The sequence below is a fragment of the Protopterus annectens genome, chromosome 4.part0 (genome assembly GCF_019279795.1).
Source record: "Protopterus annectens isolate FY-2018-M chromosome 4.part0, PAN1.0, whole genome shotgun sequence".
NCBI classification, from domain to species: Eukaryota; Metazoa; Chordata; order Ceratodontiformes; family Protopteridae; genus Protopterus; species Protopterus annectens.
This window is the reverse complement of record NC_056733.1, coordinates 1,101,340,803-1,101,362,604: the sequence shown is the minus strand read 5'-3', so window position 1 is coordinate 1,101,362,604 and position 21,802 is coordinate 1,101,340,803.

Sequence of the window (21,802 nt, the reverse complement as noted above, 5' to 3'; positions counted from 1 at the left end):
TTCCACTGTTAAAGTATATTCATTTAAACAATTAGAATAGTGCATGTACATTTATGTTCTATTCCAGTAGGGCACACTGTGGATACATTTCAAGCATTTTCCAAAAACCTTTTTCAACACACATCTGTACAAACAAGTTTGATATACACATGACATACACTTGTAATACATTTGTAACACAAACATCTTATATAGATAATGTTGATGTTCACAAATGACATATAATTATTTACAAAATTCAAGCTAGCTGATCTGGCAGTATCCCCTTTCATCACAGGCTCCATTAACAATAAGCTCTGTAGGTGGTTCCATTAACAATGAGCTTTGCACACAATTGTGTATTGGCTTTGAAGTTGTGGACATATATAAAAAATGCCTTGTGGCTGTCCTTGGCCTGGAAGGCTATATTTACCCTAAATTTGGCTTTGGGAGACTTTATTTGTTCTCTGTGTTGTTTGTTTGGTTTGATGAGAGTGCTTTTAACCTGATCGGAACTATACCTCCGATTTTTTGACATGATTTTGTTACTTCTGTTATGCAACCTATTGATGTTGTGGTCCTTCTAGATGGGCTTGTTTTTCTTTATTGGGTTAGTTCTGTACTTATTCCTGGTGGGTACAACTGCTTCTGTGCAGCTATTAACATGCTTGTACAGGGTTTCTGTGAACAATTCTGCATAGGCAGCAGTGTTCTTAGGGTTTGCCAGGTTATCCCTTAGTAGTAGGAAGTCAGCCTTAGAGTAGCTCTTGAATGTTCCAGGGTTACTTGGAGTTTGGGGTTTTATTTTTACTTTTATTTCTACAAGGAGACCATTTTTTTGGTCTGACCTTACCAGAGACGACACACACTGGTCACTTTTTACTATCTCATTAACAGAATGTACCTTCTCTCAAATAGCACCTGTAGCATAACAAAATCTCTCTGCCTTTTTCAGAACTGCCCTTCTCTTACATCCTTTGAAACATTGTTCCTGAGCATCTGAAAGACCCACTAACCTATCTGGATATTAATACTTTCATAAAGGATGGTATATATGCTTCTACAAAGCATATTTTACTTCCATAATCTATTAATAACACTCAGAGGTAAGTGCTAGGCTAGCTGTCCTTGAGCCATTTTAAGTCTGGCCGGTTTTCCCTCAAAGGTGAGACTCAAACCCTGTACCTTATTTCCATGAGGTAAACACCATTTAGCCAACCTCCCTCTCCATTTCACTTATGCCGCTATACTCATGAGTAAAACGACATTGATATTTTTGTGTCTTGCATATCGTACATTTACTGTAAAATATCTACTAGAACATGGAACATAGCCTTAGCTTGTCATGTTAATGTCTGAATATTGTATAATGATTATTGACAAGGGGACATAAGTCCAAATCCATATACCCAGTTAAAAATCAACAAGACAATGTTTGCATTACATAATTTAGATATGGCATATGTTTGAATACTGTACTTAATTTCTTTGTTTCACGAGATGTTTTGACTAACTTTTAGTTATTCATTTTTTGAACTTGTTATAATGATCAGTATAAACAACCAAATACACAAATACACTCATCTGCAATTCAGTCTAGTGCATGAGTATTTTGTATTGCCATTTAAGTTCAGGCTGATTCCATCAGTAGCAGTTCTTTCAATTTATTAAACTCTTTTAGAGTCAGCCATCCACCACCTTCATCTTGTTCTAATTTATTATTTATCTAGATCTATTTACTAGGAAAGAGCACTGAACTATGAGGACCTATTTCAGACTCAGCTCAACCAGATATAGTATTTTGAGAAAACACTTTGCAGTCAGGAATTTCAAACAGGTATTTTGAAAAAATGCCTTTTTTAATTCATATTTTACATAAATAGATTTGGGGTAGATTGCATGCCACAATTAAATAGAATTAAAGCATTCTCATGCTAAATTGTTAAGGCTTTGTGGGGATAATATACATTATCCCTAAACACAAGTCAGTGGTCTAATAAGAGTTTTCAACAATGTATTTTGAAAATGCCTTTTTCCTTTTCCTGGTTTGCTATACAAGAGAGTTATTGAAATGTTTTTTGACAATAATCATGTTTGTCAGTGTGGTGACCTTAGAATTAATTCTGTAATTTAACAGCAATGTGAGTGCTTTGGTTTTCCAATATAGAGGGGATTCTTGGAGGGGGGGGGGGGTGCTTGCCTCAACAAAAATCACTTCTTTCATAAACATGTGTCTTCACAATTCTTTGAGTTTTATAAGAGTAGTTCCTAAAAATTGGGTATCATTGAGCCAAAGCCCTTTATGATGCATAATATTTGGAATACAATGGGGTAAGACATTGTATGCAGTTTTACCCCATCGTACAAGTGTGGTACTCCATGCATAGAGCATAAATGTTATGACATCCATGATTGTTTTTGATTCTCAAAGGTACCAACATCTACATATGAGCTGTTCCCAGAGGTATATCTTGTGGGGTACCTTATTTAGTTATTTAGAGGAACATAAGGTCTGTTCCCATCAGTATGCCTTTTGGGGTACCTTATTTATTTAGGTGAACATATGAACTGTTCCCAGTTGTATACCTTGTGGGATACCTTATTTAGTTATTTAGGAGAGCATATGGCCTGGTCCCAGCAGTATACCTTTTGGGTACGTTATTTAGTTGTTTAGGGGAACATATGGTCTGTTCCCAGCAGTATACCTTGTGGAGTACCTTATTTAGTTATTTAGGGGAACATATGGTCTGTTTCCAACAGTATACCTAGTGGGGTACCTTATTTAATTATTTAGGGGAACATGTGGTCTGGTCCCAGCAGTATACCTTGTGGGGTAATTTATTTATTTATGGGGGGAACATATGGTCTGCTCCCAGCAGTATACCTTGTGGGACACCTCATTTAGTTATTTAGGGGAACATGTGGTCTGGTCCCAGCAGTATACCTTGTGGGGTACCTTATTTATTTTTATGGGGGGGAACATATGGTCTGCTCCCAGCAGTATACCTTGTGGGGCACCTCATTTAGTTATTTAGAGGAACACATGATCTGTTCCCAACAGTATACCCTGTGGGGTACCTTATTTAGTTATTTATGGGAAACCATGGGCTGTTCCCAGTTGTATACCTTATGGGACTCCAACTATGTATCAGCAGAGCAGATGGTGCTGTGGTAGTGAACACATCAATCTCCCTTCCCTGCTGATTTGTTGCTCTGCATCCAGAGCTGAGCAGCATATCAGTGATAAACAGAAAATTAAAATTAAAAACAGCTTCATTCTACCATAGGAAAAAATTACCAACAACAGAGGGGTTCCTATCAGAAGAGCAAACTCTGAAATTAGTGAACACTCTTCTGTTGAACTGTAAAGTTCAAACGCTGAGAATGTCAAAGTCACGGAACAGTGATTTGTTTTCCCAGGGGACAAAAATTGCTGGGCTGTTCTAGGGACTTTGCTGTTTTCTCCACTGTGGTGCGATTTCCAAGTTGCTTTATTTAAGTTGGGGGGTGTGGGGGGGGCACAGCCCCCCCACTTTATTTTGTTTGTATATATTTTTTTTGGATCAGTGAATTTTTTTCCCCTGGGAAAAAATTTGCAGATCCTTGACTTCGAAATTTTTGGGTTTCAAACTTTACAGTTTGACAGAAGAGCGTTCGCTGTTTTTAGCGTTTGCTATTCTGATGTAGACGCCAACAGAGTCCCTGAGATGCATGCAACCCTGCTTGCACAGCCACACTTGTCTCCTCCCCACCATTGTGTCTTCCTTGAGCTCCAGGTCACCTCATAAGCATATTATGGTAATGCCCTAGTTCTACCATCATGAGTGAGTGAAACATTTTTCAGGAAAAAAGCAATTTAGCAAACTTTAATTTGTAACTCTTCCCTGCTGTGCTGAGTAATATCAACATGCAACACAGTGACTGATAATAAATTGTGCGGTGGAATGCAAGATACAAAGCAATGTATCCTGTATGCAGCTCACAGTTTAACTTCTTTGTACACCACTGTTCATGACTGTGTTTTGTGTCTATGAATTGCTTCTTCATATCTCTTGCACTATATTTATGAATGATTTTTTTAGAGAAAATTAATATTTTTGCCCTAGACCCACACTCTGCAAGATCATAAATGTATGTCAGAGGCTGACAAGTTTGTAGAAATGCTCCCTGCAAAGTTCATGACCTGCTATTGTGAGCCGTGGCATTTACAAAACCAAGCCATAATTCATATAAAAGCAACAAACACTGAAACTTACACTCAGAAGACTGATAACTAAGCTAAAATAACTTGTTACACTTTGATACAAACTTACACTCAGAAGACTGATAAGATAACTAAGGTAAAAGAACTTATTACACTTTGATACAAACTTACACTCAGAAGACTGATAAGATAACTAAGCTAAAAGAACTTGTTATGCTTTGATATATTTTTGCAGCTTTCTACCTCTGCTGTCTGTTGACCATCATCCCTCTCCCAGTCATTTGGCCCATTTGTTCCTCTTCAGCATGGTGAACATCATCTGGGGGTGGGGGCCATCATTTAGACAGCCATAAGGGGTGACACATTTTTTTTTGTTATTTTCCCCAGGATCTTACTATGTACATTTGGATAATGATAAGGGAGGAGCACGCAATTAGGCATCTGTGGATAAAGTCCCCACACTTTTGCAGGGGATATTCTCTCCACATGACCCCAACCATTCCATCAGAGCATGAACAGTGGTCTTTACCAGCGTACTCCCAAATGCATGCATACCCTTACCCCACTCAGGAAAGGCAAGCAAGCCATTCCCCTTCACTCCTCCTCCCTCTTTCTCTGCCTGGTCCTCCAGTTCTTGGGTCCACTAATTTAAGTCTGGTTGCCTGGGTCCATCTCTCTCTACTCCATGGAGCTAGGCAAAATATTTTGATATTTAACATTAGTCACGCTATGTAACATTGTATGACGGGCAAATTGAATCTGATTATGTTCTAGCTAAAATCTGAAAGGAGCGCAAAAAGTGTAGTTTGCTAAAATCTGTGACAGTATTAATACTAAGTTAAAATAAACATAGCTGTTTGATTTTTGGGGGCAAATTACTGCTTACTTTAATTATGCTGATGGGGATTAGTTATAACAAGTCATCAATATTCATTCAAATATACTTTCTTTGCCATCCTGTTGGTAACCTTATAGTAATGAGAGGATCCAGACACTCTTGCGTTACATTTAAAAAAGAGGACTCAGTTATAGTTTGTATTAGAAAGGCATGGGACTAAAGGGTCCTGCTACTCTTTCCAATAGCAGTTAATTGTTTAATGCACTGATTAATGTATGGGGAATGTAAATTTATTAGCAATGTTTAATCATCCTGTGGATTTATAACTTCATTTTCAAACATATGTTTTATCTTATTTAGTTTATGGTGGTTCGAGAACAAGTTCAGGGAATCAGAAAATCTGGTGAAGAAGATTTGGGACAGAGAGGAAGAAGGCAAAAGGAAACAAGGGCATGCAGCAAGGTGATAGATGGACTGTGTGAGAGACGATTTGCGATAGTCAGGCTCGAGTGTTGAAGAAGATAAGAGAGAAGCGTTGAATAAGAAGAGATGGTGACAAGTGACCCAACACGCTGACCCATGTAGAAAATGGGGGAAAAGGGAGTTGACAATGATAATTTTATCTTATTTAGAGTTGTGGAGAAACCAGCCTATTCCAGTAAACAAAGCCGTAAGGCAGAGAACTAATTCTGGATGGGAAGCCAGTCCATCTCAGATATGGGGATATCATCATACTGTGAATTGTTACTGATACTTATATGTACATTTAGTGCAGGCTTCTGATTTGAAATAAAGCCTGCTTAGTGTTACTTTACCTCTTTAGTTAGGGACAGAGAGAAAATACTGAGTTTTCAACTATCTGCATGTAAGACAGCAAGAGGAAACAAAACTAATTTGTTTTGTGGTCACCTTATTTTAATTTGTTAAGTCATTAAATAATGCTTGTAATCAAACTACAATTCACGAACGTTACAAAAAAAGGAACACAGGTTAAGATATCATGTTCAAAATAAATGTTATTCTGTAGCACAGGCAATAATACAAGCTGGAACAGTTACATAACATTTCACAATGTAAATAAGGAGATTATGCAATCGGCATATGCATTCAACAAACACTTCTGAAACACGTATTGCTGAGACTGGACAATTATTTTCTTGAAGCTGAAGGTACAGGTTCATAGATACTTAGTACACTACTGATCTGTGAGGATCTTAAGAAGCTTAGCCTTACATTCCCAAGATACTTTTTAGCCCTTATATTTTGTTTATGAATAATATGGGGCTGGGCTGAAAAATGATATATTGAGATGTTTACCTGTGGTCACCTATCCATGAGGAAAATGAGTATCAAACCATAAAACTGTTGACTTGTATCACATCAGTGCTCCAAATTACATTGCAATAAGTTTCAAATTGTCTAGGCATTTGTTTGAAGTAAAGCATGTGGCAGTGAATGCCTTGAACTTTAACCCATGTTAATAATATCTGAGTTTGCAGTGTTATGCCTAATTGACTGACTGTAGGTATAAAGATTCATGAAAGCCCTAATGACATATTGAATCCTCCCTCTTAAGGAATAACTCACATTTCATCTGTTCATTACATACCTGTTTTTTTTTCTGGGCATTTTTTTCTCTATTACCAAACAGCCATCAGCCTTATCATGACCTAACCTGCCCATTTAGGTTCATAGGTTCATAGGTAAGTACTAGGCTATCTGCCCAGGGACATTTATAAGCCTAGCCACAGAGTGATGGCTTTCGCCTCCCCATTAGATTAGTAACCTGGGCCTCTGTCTAACAGGGCTCCTGAAGTGATCCCAGGGTAGAACTTATGATTACCCATCCACTCATCAAGATTTCTCTTGAAGAGGGTCAGAGAGGAGCTCTGTCGAATATGGATTGGGATTCTATTCCAGAGTGAGGGGAGTCGCTGGGACAGGAATCTATCCCTCCAGTATGTCTTGTTTATTGTTGTGCATAGGTTCAAGTCGCTATAACGAGTGGTTCTGAGGGATCTCGTTTTTTTGAGATGAAGCATGTCCATTAGTTCAGGGTTTGACATGGCCCTATAGGTCAGGCATAGGTCACCTCTGAGCAGATGGTAAGCGACTGAGAAGAGCTGGAGCTTTTTTAGTCATGCTTCATAGGGTAATTGTTTAAGGCCCTTAATCCTCTTAGTGAGGTACTTCTGTGGTCTTTCTAGTTGTTGCAGGTGTCTAGTGAGGTACATCCCAAATGGGGCATTGTACTCTATTATGGGCCTAAAGAGTGAGGAGTAAAGGGGCACAATCACCTCCTTGGATCTGGATGAGAAACCCTTTGTGATCAGGTGTGCCACATAGAAGGATTTCCTGACCATTTTGGCAATGTGGTTCTCAAAGGTGAGCATGCTATCTACTTGGGTACCCAGGTCCCTAATTACTTCTTCTGTACTTAGTGGATTCCCATCTATGTGGTAGTTTGTAGGTACTTTGTTTTCCCAAATGGGATTACTATGCATTTTTTGGCATTTAGCTTGAGGCCGTGACTTTGACGCCAGGTGTTTGTCTCTGAGAGATCCTTTTGCAGGATGTCTGTGCCAGCTGGAGAGTCAATTATTACACCCAATTTACAGTAATCTGCGAACTTGGTTAGCCGCAGTCCCTCCACATTTGCCTGTACTTTGAAGAAATATATACCGAACAGGAGGGGTCCCAGGACTGACCCCTGTGGGACTCCGCTTGTGACTGGTTTAGAGTCAGACATGATGCCTGCCACTCTTACTATGTGGGTTCTGTCTGAGAGCCAATTGGCAACCCATCTCGTGACATGGGGGTTGATATTTAAGCTGGTGAGTTTGTCTATGATTCCTGAGTGAGGGATGGTGTTGAACGCCTTAGCGAGGTCCATATATGCTGTGTGGACCACCTTCCCTTTATCTATGGCTTTGGTGACTGTTTTGAAGAAGTCAACCAAGTTCAGGAGGCAAGATCTGCCTTTAACAAAGCCGAACTGGGTGGGGTCCAGTGTCTGGAGGTTCCCAATGTCCCTGTTAATGAGCTCCATGACAATGCGTTCCATGGCTTTGCAGACCAAGCTAGTCAAGCTTATAGGGTAATAGTTCCCAGGGTCAGTTGTGGCACCACCTTTGTGGAGTGGTACGACTGTTGCTGTATGCCATTCTTTGGGTACATAGCCTGTAGAGAGGCTGAGTTTGAATAGTGTTTTGAGATGGGGGGTTAGTTTATTTTGAAGCTCATGTAAGACACAACCTGGGATACCATCTGGTCCTATTGATGCTGTGTTTTTGGCCTTTGCAAGGGCTGTCTTTACTTGTGTATCTGAGATATCTGGAGTGCCACATTCTACTGGGATGGGTGCCAGCCCCTTTGGTGGGGGGGGGGGGTGAAGTTTGCACTGAACTTGTCAGCCAGGATGTTGGCAATGTTGGTTGGTTCAGTGTATTTATGGCCATTATGCACTAGCTCAGAGCATATCTGAGAGTTTGCCCCTAGACTCTTGACATAGTTAAAGAAGGCCTTGTGGTTATCCTTAGAGTCATTGGCTATTTTTCTTTCGAAGGTGGCCTTGGATGATTTAATGAGGGAGCGCAGTTTTTTACTGATGTTAATCAGAGATGCCTTCTTATTTTGGGATTTTGTTCTATCTTGCAGGAGTTTCCTCCCTCTGTTGTAAAGTTTATTTATGGCTGGGGTCCACCAGACTGGCTTCCTCTTTTTTGAGGAGTTGGTGTTGGTTTTACTTGGGATGGCTCGTTCTATGCATTCTTGAAGGTGTTCATAGAATGCATTTGTAAAGGATTCTGCCGATGGGTCATCATTTTCCATTTGATTGGGAGCTTTGAAACTTCCCACCTCGGTCTTGAGGAGTGCGAAGTTGGCTTTAGAGAAGTTATTTACCTTTATTTCCTTGACTGTGTGTGTGTGTGTGTGTGTGTGTGGGGGGGGGGGGGTTGGGATGTGGATGTCCAGTGTGATTAGTTTGTGATCTGATCTTACCAATGACAAGTTTACCTCAGGTGTGGAACAGGTTTCCCATGTCGGTGATGACCAGGTCCAGTATGTTGTCACCTCTTGTGGGAGTGGTGACCAGCTGTTCCAGGGCATTTGAGTTTATAAACTCATGGAAGCATTGCAATAACCACCAAAGAAAAGTACAAAACTCTATTTGTAATACCATGAAAGAAAAACTCCACTGCACGTCTGGATAAATATTTAATCCACTTGAAGGTAAAAAACACAAGTAATTTTCTCTAGCACCTCGGCAAAACTTGCCTTTACAGAGTAAAAGTTCCACAAAGACTAATAACTCACTTTAAATACATTTCAAAAGACACACCCCTACTAACAATTAAGTAATTACTCTCAGTTAATTACAAATTAAATTAAAGAAACAAGTTACAAATATTTAAAAAAATATTTAAAAAACATGTATACAATTATCATGAACTTATACCAAACTTGGGCTAGGGCGTTTGAGCTTGAGTAGTTTTCCCAGTTAATGTTTGGATAGTTGAAGTCACCCAGTAGCATGGTGTTGGGTAGAATCTTCATACTTTCTAATGTTCTCAGAAATGCTGCATGAGGGTCCTGGGACAAGGTGGGAGATCTGTAGCAAGCTATAAATTGAACAGTCAATTTACCAGCTGTCAATTGCACTTGGATGGTCTCAGATTCCGTGTGCTGTGCTACTAGCCTGGAGGTGTGGGTGTTCTTGATGAATATGGACACACCCCCTCCTTTTGTGTTCTGGTCCTGGTTTTGGGACCTAAAGGTATGGTAGGAGTTATAGCCTGGTAGTGCTGGGGTGCTCTCTGGATTCTTGAACCAGGTTTCTGTCACTGCACATACGTCGATTTCTTCCATACTAAGGAGAGCCTCGAGTGCGTGCATTTTGAGGTTTAGACTTCTGGCGTTGAGCAGCATTACCTTCAGTTTATATTTATTATTGTTGTTTATGGAGGCAGGTTTGTCTTTTGAGCCTTGCCTAAAAAAGGCAGTATTGGGGCGGCAAGATTCTTGGCCAGTATTCGAAAGCCCAGAGGCGACAGGTGCAAGCCATCTCTGTCAAAGCAACGTGGCTTGTCAAGCATGTCATCCCAGGCTGACAAGTACTGGATCCCCTTTGAATGACACCAGTAGTTTAACCAATTGTTGAAACTGATCATTGTTTTGTTCGTATGCTGGCATCATTTTGGGTGAGGGCAGGATGCTACTCAGAGTCAGTCATACCAGTCTGGGCTACATGGTCAGAGAGCTCCTGAATGTCTCTTTTCATGTAGTCCAGGGAGGTACGTCTCAGGTCATTTACGTCAACATGTACAATGACAGACTCATATCTGTACTTGTGGAGTGACCTGAGTGCATGTGTTATGTGGCGGATTCTGGCACCCGGCAGGCAGCTTACGGTAACCTTCTCCTTATTCAGTCTAGTGAGTGGGACGTCTGTGTGCCTGATGATAGAATCACCGATTATTAGTGTGTTAGGTGTGTTATTTAGCCTTAGGGGCTGTTTTTGCTTGGCACACTGATGTTGTGACATATGTGTTGTCTGGTTTCTGTTGTGGGGTGGGGGTTGCTTAGTTGTATGCTTAGGAGGTCTCTGTTGTTTAGGCGGGTTCTTATTTAAAGCCTCTGAGTATGTTTTTGCGTGTTTCTGAGAGTTGTTTGCTGGTGCAGCTATGCCTGGTCTATGTGAGTCTGGTAATGTGGTGCTAGTGTTGCCCTTCTCCTTGTGACTGGATGATCCAGTTGTGGGTTGAGAGAGCTTAGCCTCCAGCTTGGCTGTGTAGCTGCATCTCTCACATATGTTTGTGTTGGTTGGGAGGAGGAGGGGGTGAAAGCTGGTCACAGGATGCTATGATTCATGGAGCCATCAGGTTTTTTTTTTGGTCATAGTTGCATAATTCACATCATCCCACGATGCTGCCCTGTGACATGTATATACGCTGTACCTCTCAACCTCTCAACACAAGAAATCTGGACAAAGCTAGAAATAATAGGGGAAAAGGCCCAAAAATAGGGACAGATTTAAAATATTGCTCCTATAAACTTAGAAAGTTTCTAGAATGACATATTTTGCATTATTATATTTTATTTATTTATTTATTTACATTTGATTATATCCTACGTAGGAGGGCCAGTCTGAAGGAGATTGGAGACTGTAAAGTGGTGACTGGGGAAAGTGTAGTTAAGCAGCATAGAATGGTGGTCTGTAGGATGACGTTGGTGATCAAGAAGAGGAGGAGGAGTGTGAAAGCAGTGCCAAGGATTAAATGGTGGAAGTTAAAAAATGGTGACTGTGAGGTGGAGTTCAGGGAAGAGTTAAGATAGGCACTGGGAGGCAATGAAGAGTTACCGAATAGCTGGGTAACTACAGCAGAGCTAGTAAGGGAGACTGCTAGGAAGGTGCTTGGTGTGACATCTGGACAGAGGAAGGAGGACAAGGAGACATGGTGGTGGAATGAGGAAGTACAGGAGAGTATACAGAGGAAGAGGTTGGCGAAGAAGAAGTGGGATTGTCAAAGAGATGAAGAAAATATACATGAGTATAAGGAGATGAGGTGCATGGCAAAGAGAGAGGTGGTGAAGGCTAAGGATAAGGCATATGGAGAGTTGTATGAGAGATTGGACACTAAAGAGGGAGAAAAGGACCTGTACCGATTGGCTAGACAGAGGAACAGAGCTGGGAAAGATGTGCAGCAGGTAAGGGTGATAAAGGGCAGTGAGGGAAATGTACTCACAAGTGAGGAGAGTGTGTTGAGTAGATGGAAATAGTATTTTGAGAGGCTGATGAATGAAGAGAATGAGAGAGAGAGAAGGTTGGATGATGTGGGGATAGTGAATCAGGAAGTGAAGCAGATTAGCAAGGAGGAAGTAAGGACAGCTATGAAGAGGATGAAGAATGGAAAGGCTGTTGGCCCAGATGACATACCAGTGGAAGCATGGAGGTGCTTAGGAGAAATGGCAGTGGACTTTTTAACTAGATTGTTTAATGAAATTTTGGAAAGTCAGAGAATAAGGGTGATGTGCAGAGCTGCAGTAACTACAGAGGGATAAAATTGATCAGTCACAGCTTGAAGTTATGGGAAAGAGTAGTGGAAGCTAGGTTAAGAAGGGAGGTGATGATTAGTGATCAGCAGTATGGTTTCATGCCAGGAAAGAGCTCTACAGATGCAATATTTTCTCTGAGAGTATTGTTGGAGAAATACAGAGAAGGTCAGAAGGAGTTGCATTGTGTCTTTGTGGACTTAGAGAAAGCATATGACAGGGTGCCTAGAGAGGAGTTGTGGTATTGTATGAGGAAGTCGGGAGTGGCAGAGAAGTATGTAAGAGTTGTACAGGATGTGTACAAGGGTAGTGTGACATTGGTGAGGACTGCGGTGGGAGTGACAGATACGTTTAAGGTGGAGGTGGGATTACATCAAGGATCAGCTCTGAGCCCTTTCTTATTTGCAGTGGTGATGAACAGGTTGACAGATGAGATTAGACAGGAGGCCCCATGGACTATGATGTTTGCAGATGACATTGTGATATGTAGTGAGAGTAGGGACCAGGTTGAGGAGACCCTGGAGAGGTGGAGATATGCTTTAGAGAGGAGAGGAATGAAGGTCAGCAGGGCTAAAACAGAATATATGTGTATAAATGAGAGGGAGGGTAGAGGAATGGTGAGGATGCAGGGACTAGAGTTGGTAAAGGTGAATGAGTTTAAGTACTTGGGATCAACAGTTCAGAGTAATGGTGAGTGTGGAAGAGAGGTGAAGAAGAGAGTACAGGCAGGGTGGAATGGGTGGAGAAGAGTGTCAGGAGTGATTTGTGACAGACGGGTACCAGTAAAAGTGAAAGGGAAGGTCTACAAGAGGGTAGTGAGACCAGCTATGTTATATGGGTTGGAGATGGTAGCATGGACGAAAAGGCAGGAGTCAGAGCTGGATGTGGCAGAGTTAAAGATGTTAAGATTTGCACTGGGTGTGACTAGGATGGACAGGATTAGGAATCAGTATATTAGAGGTTCAGCTCAGGTTGGACAGTTTGGAGACAAAGTAAGAGAGGCGAGATTGCGTTGATTTGGACATGTGCTGAGGAGGGATGCTGGGTATATTGGGAAAAGGATGCTAAGGATGGAGCTGCCAGGTAAGAGAAAAAGAGGAAGGCCTAAAATATGGTTTATGGATGTGGTGAGAGAGAACATGCAGGCGGTTAGTGTGAAAGAGCATAATGCAGAGGACAGGAAGAAATGGAAACAGATGATCCGCTGTGGCGACCCCTAACGGGAACAGCCGAAAGAAGATGATGATTTATTTACATTTGTTGATCGGGAGTGCCCGACTGGACATAGGTCCATTTTCAGTGGAGGCCCAGGGAGAAAAGCTCCACAGTTAAAATAAACAGACAGTAGTTACACTGAATTACATAGCGATTAACAATTTAACATAGCAATTACTTACAACATATTTACAGATGAACAACATAGTACATCAGTAGATAACCAGAATCTTTATCTGTGAAGTACATAACAGACATTAACAAATGTTACAATAAGAAGTTCCTGCTGTATAATAAGTACTAGGCTTATGAGCATCTGAGCTTGCTATAATCATAGGTTCATAGGTTTATACTAGGCTATCTGCCCTAAGGCATTTATAAGCCTAGCCCAAATTTTTGTGGCTTATGCCACCCCTTATATGAAAAAATACTGTGCCCATTAGTTTATTGTGCCTCTGTCCAGCAGTGACACAGAGATGATTCCCGGGATAAACCTACGATCTCCCATCCACAGGTCAAGATTTCTCTTGAACAGAGCCAGCGAGGTGCTCTGCCTCACATGGATCGGGATTTTATTCCACAGCATAGGGAGTCTCCGAGTGATAAATCTATCCCTCCAGCATGTCCTATTTATATCCGTGCTAAGGTTTAAGTCGCTTGCTCTAGTGGTTTTGGTGGATTTGGATTTTTTGAGGTGGAGCATGTCCATTAATTCCGGGTTGGACATGGCCTTGTATGTCAGGCACATGTCACCTCTGAGCAGATGGTATGCAACTGAATAGAGCTGGAGTTTCTTCAATCTGGCAGCATATGACAGATTTTGGAGTCCTTTTATCCTTTTGGTGAGGAACTTTGGGGTCTCTCCAATTGCTGCAGATGTCGGGTGAGATACATCCCGAATGGGGCATTGTACTCGATCATTGGTCTGATAAGTGAAGAGTACAGGGGAACAATGACCTCACTAGATCTGGATGTGAATCCCTTCATGATCAGGTGGGCAATGTAGAAGGTCTTTCTAACCACTTTAGCAACGTGAGTGTCAAAAGAAAGGCCACTGTCAACCTGGGTCCCCAGGTCCCTGATAACCTCTTCTGTGCTTAGTGGATTGCCACCTATATGGTAGCTTGGGGTTACCTTGTTTTTCCCGAAGGGTATGACTATACATTTTTGGCGTTTAACTTCAGGCCATGGCTCTGGCACCAGCTATCTGTTTCTGTGAGTCCCTTCTGAAGGATATCCGTGTCCGATGCACTTTCCACTATGGCCAATTTGCAGTCGCCTGCAAACTTTGTCAGCCAAAGTCCTCCCATGTTAGCCTGTACTTCTGAGAAGTAGATGCCGAACAATAGGGGGCCAAGGACCGAGCCCTGTGGGACACCACTTGTGACCGGCTTGGAGTCTGACATAGCGCCAGCAACTCTAACCCTGTGGGTTCTGTCCTTAAGCCAGTTTGCAACCCATCTTGTGACATATGGGTTTACATTTAAGCTGGTAAGTTTTTCTACAATACCCGAGTGGGGTATTGTGTTGAAGGCCTTTGCAAGGTCAAGGTAGGCTGTATGGTCTGCCTTTCCCTCATCAATGGCCTTGGTGACTGTTTCGAAGAAGTCGACCAAGTTCAAAAGGCATGATCTGCCCTTGACGAAGCCAAACTGGGACGGGTCCAATGTCTGCAAGTCCCCTATATCTTTGTTTATGAGCTCCATTATGATCCTCTCCATAGCTTTGCAGACTAGACTTGTTAAGCTTATGAAGCGGTAATTACCAGGGTCCATAGAGGCACTGCCTTTGTGGAGTGGGACCACAGTTGCCGTACGCCACTCCTTGGGCACGTATCCTGTGGTAAGGCTGAGATTAAACAGCTGCCTTATGTGCGGGTTTAATTCCTCATTTAGCTCGTAGCACACAGCCGGGACACCATCCGGTCCCATTGATGCTGTGTTTTTAGCTTTAGAGAGAGCAGCTTTCACCTGCGCATTTGAGATGTCTGGGAGGCTACACTCTGCTGGGATAGTTATCTCTCCTTTAGGGGAAAGGGGTGAAGTTTGCACTGAACCTGTCTGCCAGTATGTTGGCAATGTCTGTGGGTTCAGTGATTTTGTATCATTTTGGACTAATTCTGAGCATATCTGGGAGTTCCCACCCAGGTTCCTAACATAGCTGAAAAAGGCCTTATGATTGTCCTTTGAATCCATGGCAATTTTTCTCTCAAAATTGGCCTTAGTTGATTTTATGAGTGCTCGTATTTTTTTACTGATAATGATCAGGGGTGACTTCCCTTTTATGGATTTTGTTCTATCATGTAATAGCTTTCTCCTCTTATTGTAAAGTTTGTTAATGGCTGGGGTCCACCAGACTGGACATTTGCCCTTTGTGGAAAGAGTCTTGGTTTTATTTGGGATTGCCTGATTCATGCAGTCCTGGAGGTGTTCATAGAAGGCATTTATAAGGGCTTCTGCAGCTTGGGTTGTGGTTTCCACTGGCTCAGGGGCATTGAAGGATACCACACCAGTCTTGAGTAGTGTGAAGTTTGCTTTAGAGAAGTTCTTCACTGTGGTCTTTTTTGTTTGGGGTGGGGGCGGGATGTGGATTTCCAGTGAGATTAGTTTATGATCAGATCTCACCAATGAGGGATATACTTCCGGTGTGGAGCATTTTGTCCCCATGTTTGTGATAATGAGATCTAGTATATTTTCTCCTCTCATGGGAACAGTGACTAGCTGTTCCATGGCATTTGAATTTATGAACTCCAGGAACCGTTGGGCTAGAAAGTTAGGGCTTGAGTAATGTTCCCAGTCTATATTCGGGTAGTTGAAGTCACCCAATATGATGGTGTTTGGAGATACATTTATACCCTCCAGTGTCTTCAGGAAGGCTGTGTGGGGTTCCTGAGTTTGAGAGGGTGGCCTGTAGCATGCTACAATTTGTAGAGCAGTTTTGCCTATGGTTAGTTGCACCTGGATGGTTTCAAGCTTAGTGCATTGCCACCAACCTGGAGGTGTGGGTATCCTTTATGAATATGGATACACCCTCCTTTTGTGGTGTGGTCTGGGTTTTGGGGCCGAACGCATGATATGAGGTAAAACCTAATAGTGCCGGGGTGCTCTCAGGAGCCTTGAACCAGGTTTCAGTTACAGCACAGACATCGATGTTCTCCATACTGAGAAGGGCCTCGAGTGCATGCATTTTGAGATTTAGACTTCTGGCATTGAGCAGCATTACCCTCAATTTCTTCCCATTTTTGTTTTCTAGGGTGGTAGGTTTAGAATTTGAGCCTTGCCTAAAAAAGGCACTATGGGGGTGGCAAGAGCCTTAGCCAATATCCGGAATCCCAGGGGTGACAGGTGCAAGCCGTCCCTTGTGAAGCAGCTTGTCAAGCATGTCATCCCAGGCAGACAGACACTGGATCCCCTTTGAATGACACCAGACATTAAGCCAGTTGTTAAAGCTGATCATCTTGTCTCTATATTGTGGCATCATTCTTGGTGAAGGTAGTTGGTGGAGTGGAAAGAAAGGTAGTGGTTGGATGGGGTGGGTGATATTAGAGTGGGAGTTGCAAGGGCATAGCCAGCATGTTTTTAGGTGTGCTTTTAGTAAAGTTTTGAAGTGGGTGCATGATGGTATGGAGGTAATTGTGGGTGGGAGGGAGTGCCATAATTTGGCTATGGTGCAAGAGAATAGTGCTTCACCAGCAGAGTTATTGGCTTTAATGATCTGCAAGTGATTTTTGTTGCTGGATCTTAGTGGTCTGGTGGTGCGATAGGGTTGGAGTAGATTCTGGAGGGATGGGACATTTACTGGATGGTTTACTAGTTTGTGGGCGAGTGAGAGTTGATACCACTGAAGGAGGTGAGGGAGTTCAAGCCAGCCCAGTTCAGCAAGTGAGAGACAGTGGTGACTATGGTAGGATGCCCCGTGGCGAATTTGGCGATTTTGTTGTAGCAGGTCTCTAGCTTGTTTAGATCGCATTGCCTTAGGTTGGTATATATTGGAGAGGCATAAAGTAGGGTGGAGATAAGGTGGGAATTTGCTATTGAAATCTTTGCTGCTTTGGTGAGAAGTTGCTTATTTCTATATAACTCTCCTAGTTTATATATTATTATATATATTATTATTATATATATTATTATTAATTATATATTTTCTGAAGGATATGAAATCTGAAATGCAAATGACTGTCATTATTTGGTACTATTTAGTGACGTCAAGCCTCTATGATTTGCCAGAAAACCACAAATTTTATGAGAATCAGACTAAAAATAAGAGGCAAAAATAAGGACATTCTGTGAAAATCTGGACAGTTCATTGTAATGCAGCTACTGTGAATGAATGTGCAGCCTGATGGATGTGCTCATCCCAGGCCTCCTGCTCTATTCTACAACACCTGCTTCTTCCATGTGTCAGGCATGCAGTGAGTTGGACTGATCCCCCCATAAGCCAGCTACCATTTGCCACTCACCCCTACCCTTCTCAGCTGTTTTTCCAACAGCTGGGTCACTAACCAGTCCTGACCTGTCTGAATGCCAGTTATTAGCTTATCTCTGTACACTGCAGAGTTGGCATATTCAGTTCCTGATTGTATTGGTAACTAACAGCATTCACAACTCAGTAAGGTGAATCAGTGGGGTCTAGATTAAAACATTGAATGTTCTAAATAGCAAACGCTCACATGAGCTAAAATGCAGGACCTCAAAGTTTCTTTTTTTATCGCAGTACAGTGAAGATCGGAATATTTGCCCTTTCCTCACTGTAGTGCGATCTCGGAGTTGGAATTTATATTTAGTGGGGATGGGGTGGGGGTGCAGCCCCCCACAATAACGTTTTCGAGGTCCTGCATTTTCACTCATGTGAGTGTTTGCTATTTAGAATGTTCGATGTTCTAATATAGACCCGAAGCAATGAGTTTATACAGAGATGATTCTACGTGTCTTTCTATTCTTATGATCTGTGGACTGTGTGTTTTCACATGTAGCATTTCAGGTTAAATGTCATAAGCCAGCTAATAGACCGCAGTGAGGTTATGCTGCCAGACTTAAGAACCATAATATCCAAGATTAAACCATTATATCACAGGATCATAGGAGGTTACTAGGCTAATGGCCCTAGGGCTCTTACCAGCCTAGCCAGGAGATTATTCCTCAAAAAGAAACCTCAGTCAGCACCTGTTGCCCCTGTCAATGAGGGACACATGTGGACCCCCTGGGACAAATTTGTGGTTTCCCATTCACTCATCAAGGTTGCACATGAAGTGAGTCAGCAAGGTGCTCTGTTTGACATGTATGGGAAGTCTATTCCAGAGACAGGGCAGCCTCTGGGAGACAAACCTGTCTCTCCAGCAGGTTATATGTATCATGCATGTAAAATAAAAATAACAGCAATTCAGATAAATTAAAATGACACAGAAAAGAAAATGAAAGGAAGATGCAGTAGAATGGCACGTCCCGTCATCAAAAGACAACAGAACATATTCAACCTGGCCGCCATTTTTATAGAAGTAGTCGTACTTAACTCATTACTTGCTATTACACTGCTAATCATAGTGTCTTTGTTTAAATGACCAAACATTGCCACGTGGCTGGAAAGAGGTAACCAAACATTGTCATGTGGCTGGAAAGAGGTAACCAAACATTGTCACGTGGCTGGAAAGCGGTAACCAAACATTGTCACGTGGCTGGAAAGAGGTATCACTACCCTGAATGAGCCATGCAAATACAGCTGAGTGGTGACGCAGGTGTTTTGTTCTTGTTTTCAAGTTTATTTACTTCTTTCCAAAACAGTCTTGTGTTACTAAAAGTCCTTCCCTATTAACTTTCATGCTGTGCTTTTAGTTCTAATTTCTTTATTGAAGCTGCTTTAGATGTTAATGTACCTACTCCCTGATACTTCGGAATGGCATCATTTAATTGTCTTTGTGTATGCTGGCTTGACCTGATTTTATACCACAGGAGAACTAAGATCCACATATTACTACTTTTTTGCCCACTAAATCTTTTTGGTGCTAGTGGACAACATCCACCCAGAGAGCACTTACAGTAACATCAGGGTGCAGTTTCTCCAATCTGACAAACTGAGACATAAAAATTCACCAGTTGGTGGTCTCCATACCAGTCAGCAGGGCCATTTCACTCAGCCTAGAACAATTTATGAAGCATAACATCACAGATGACATTCTAGGTCATCTGCCATTGTATGTTTCAATTACAGGACAGATGTCACTTCAACAACTTTTCAAAAATTTAAATCTGTGTACACATTCATTGCAATCCATCCCTTTGTTACATCCAACTGGCTAGACAATATCTGGTTAGCAGATACTGTTTTTAACTCAAACAAATTATTTGTAAAAGCCTCTTCTCATGACCTTTGTGACATCACAGATGCACAGACCACACTTTAGAAAAAGCAATAGGAGAAGACAGCTACTATGAAATTGCCCATACAAACTGGAACAAGCCATTAAAGGAGCTTAGAATGAAAATTAACTACAGGCATAACTGTCTAGATTTTCACAGAATGTCCAGATTTTTGCTTTGTGTTTTTTTGCTCTCCTCCTCATAAAATTTGTAATTACTGGGAAATCACTGAGGACTGAAGTCACTAAATAATGGCATACATTTGAATTGCAGACTTCATATCCTTCAGATAATGTATGCTAACATAAATCGTATTAGTCTAGCAATTGTCTAGGTTTATAAGAGCACTATTTAAAATCTGTTGTTTTTTTTTTTTTTGGCCATTATTTTAAACTTTGTTCAGATTTTTTTCTGCTAAGAGATTGAGAGGTATGACATAACATTCAGGAAGAAACTTAAAAGGTGCCTACAAAACATAAATGATTGAATTACAGTGCTTTGGGGATACAGGGAATAATCACAACATAGCAGAACAGCAACACAACTTACCATACAATTTTGCAACACAGTCTTTAGATACCTTTGTTGGACAATATTTTTAACTAAAATATTAATGTTAATACTTTAAATACCTACCTAAACTACCTGCAGAAGTATGTAATACTGCTTTACACTGTAAGTACAACAATGATACTAAGAGAGAGCTTGCCACATACTCTGGCTCATACTAACATTCTTCTACTAACAATACTCCTTATCCATGCTTTGCCGTAGCCTTACAATATGCATCCTAACTTCTATGGATTATAGAATAAAATAATGTTAGTGTCTTCCTCCTAGTACATATTAGGAGGTAGGGTACACTTCCTTTTATGTAATAGGTGACAGTAAATGTGATAGAGGTGTCCTGTTCAGTTTTTGTTTGTCTTTTCGCCTTTTCCCAGTTAGGGGTCACCACAGCGGAACTCCGGTCCGCTAATGATTGGCAGTAGATTTTTTTTATGGTGCCGAGTTGCCAGCCCGACACCCAACCTTCAGCAAAGGCACTCCCATTCACACATGTCTTTCGGAGGCTACTCGACCCCGGGGAGGACATGCAGACTCCATACAGAAGGTGCTCCAGCCGAGAATCAAACATGACAGCCTCTTGCTGTGAGGTGACAATGCTACCACTGTACCACAGCGGCTTAAAGTATCCCGTTTAGTAAATACACTATATACTGTAATGCCTATCATGAGAGTGCATGTTTGGCAGTATAGCATGTATGAACTGTTTGTCAACTATCTCTTCTTACAACTCTATAAAAATTATAATGAGTTTTGCAGGAAAAATGGTTACCAACTCTCTAGAATGTAGGTTATGTCATTGTCTACCTCTGTAAAATGTAGGAATTCAGGTCTGAAACAGCTACACTTATACAATGTATGCAGTGTGTTTTATCTGGTTATACAGTCTTTACAAGCACAATATCAGTTTGTTGGTATTGTTTTACCACATTCCTGTTCAGCAGATTTAAAATATTTCAATAAATAAGCCTTAAAGGCTTTTGAGACTAGATAGCACCATTGGGCTATTTATTGCATACCCCTCAACCTCTTAGGGCAAGAAATCTGAACAGAGACAAAAATAATGGGGAAGGGAAAGGCCCCAAAATAGGGACATCTTTTAAATATTGCTCTTATAAACTTAGAAAGATGCTAGAATAGCAAGTTTTGCATTAACATGCATTTCCTGAAGGTTATGAAGCCTGAAGCTCAAACGTATGTCATTATTTAGTGACTTTGATTCCCACTGATTTGCCAGAAAACCACCAATATTACGAGGAATGGTTATCTGTTAAAAACCATAGAAACCAATCAGGTTTTCAACCCACTGAAATAACAAAAGGTTTTGTATTCCATCATGATCTGTGAAGGATTTTTGACAGAGCTGGGTGTGATATTATGAGACTGATGGTGAGACAATAATGTTCTAAATGAACAATTATCTAGTGAAATAGATATGCTTGATAGATCTGTCAGGGAAGATCTGCTGTTTGCTGATTATCAGACTAACTACAATAATATTTTTATTAATATGGACAAAAACTGTGATGCTATTCTTAAATGAAAGATTTACAAATTAAAAAGAGATTTTGACAGTTACAGAAATGGCACGGC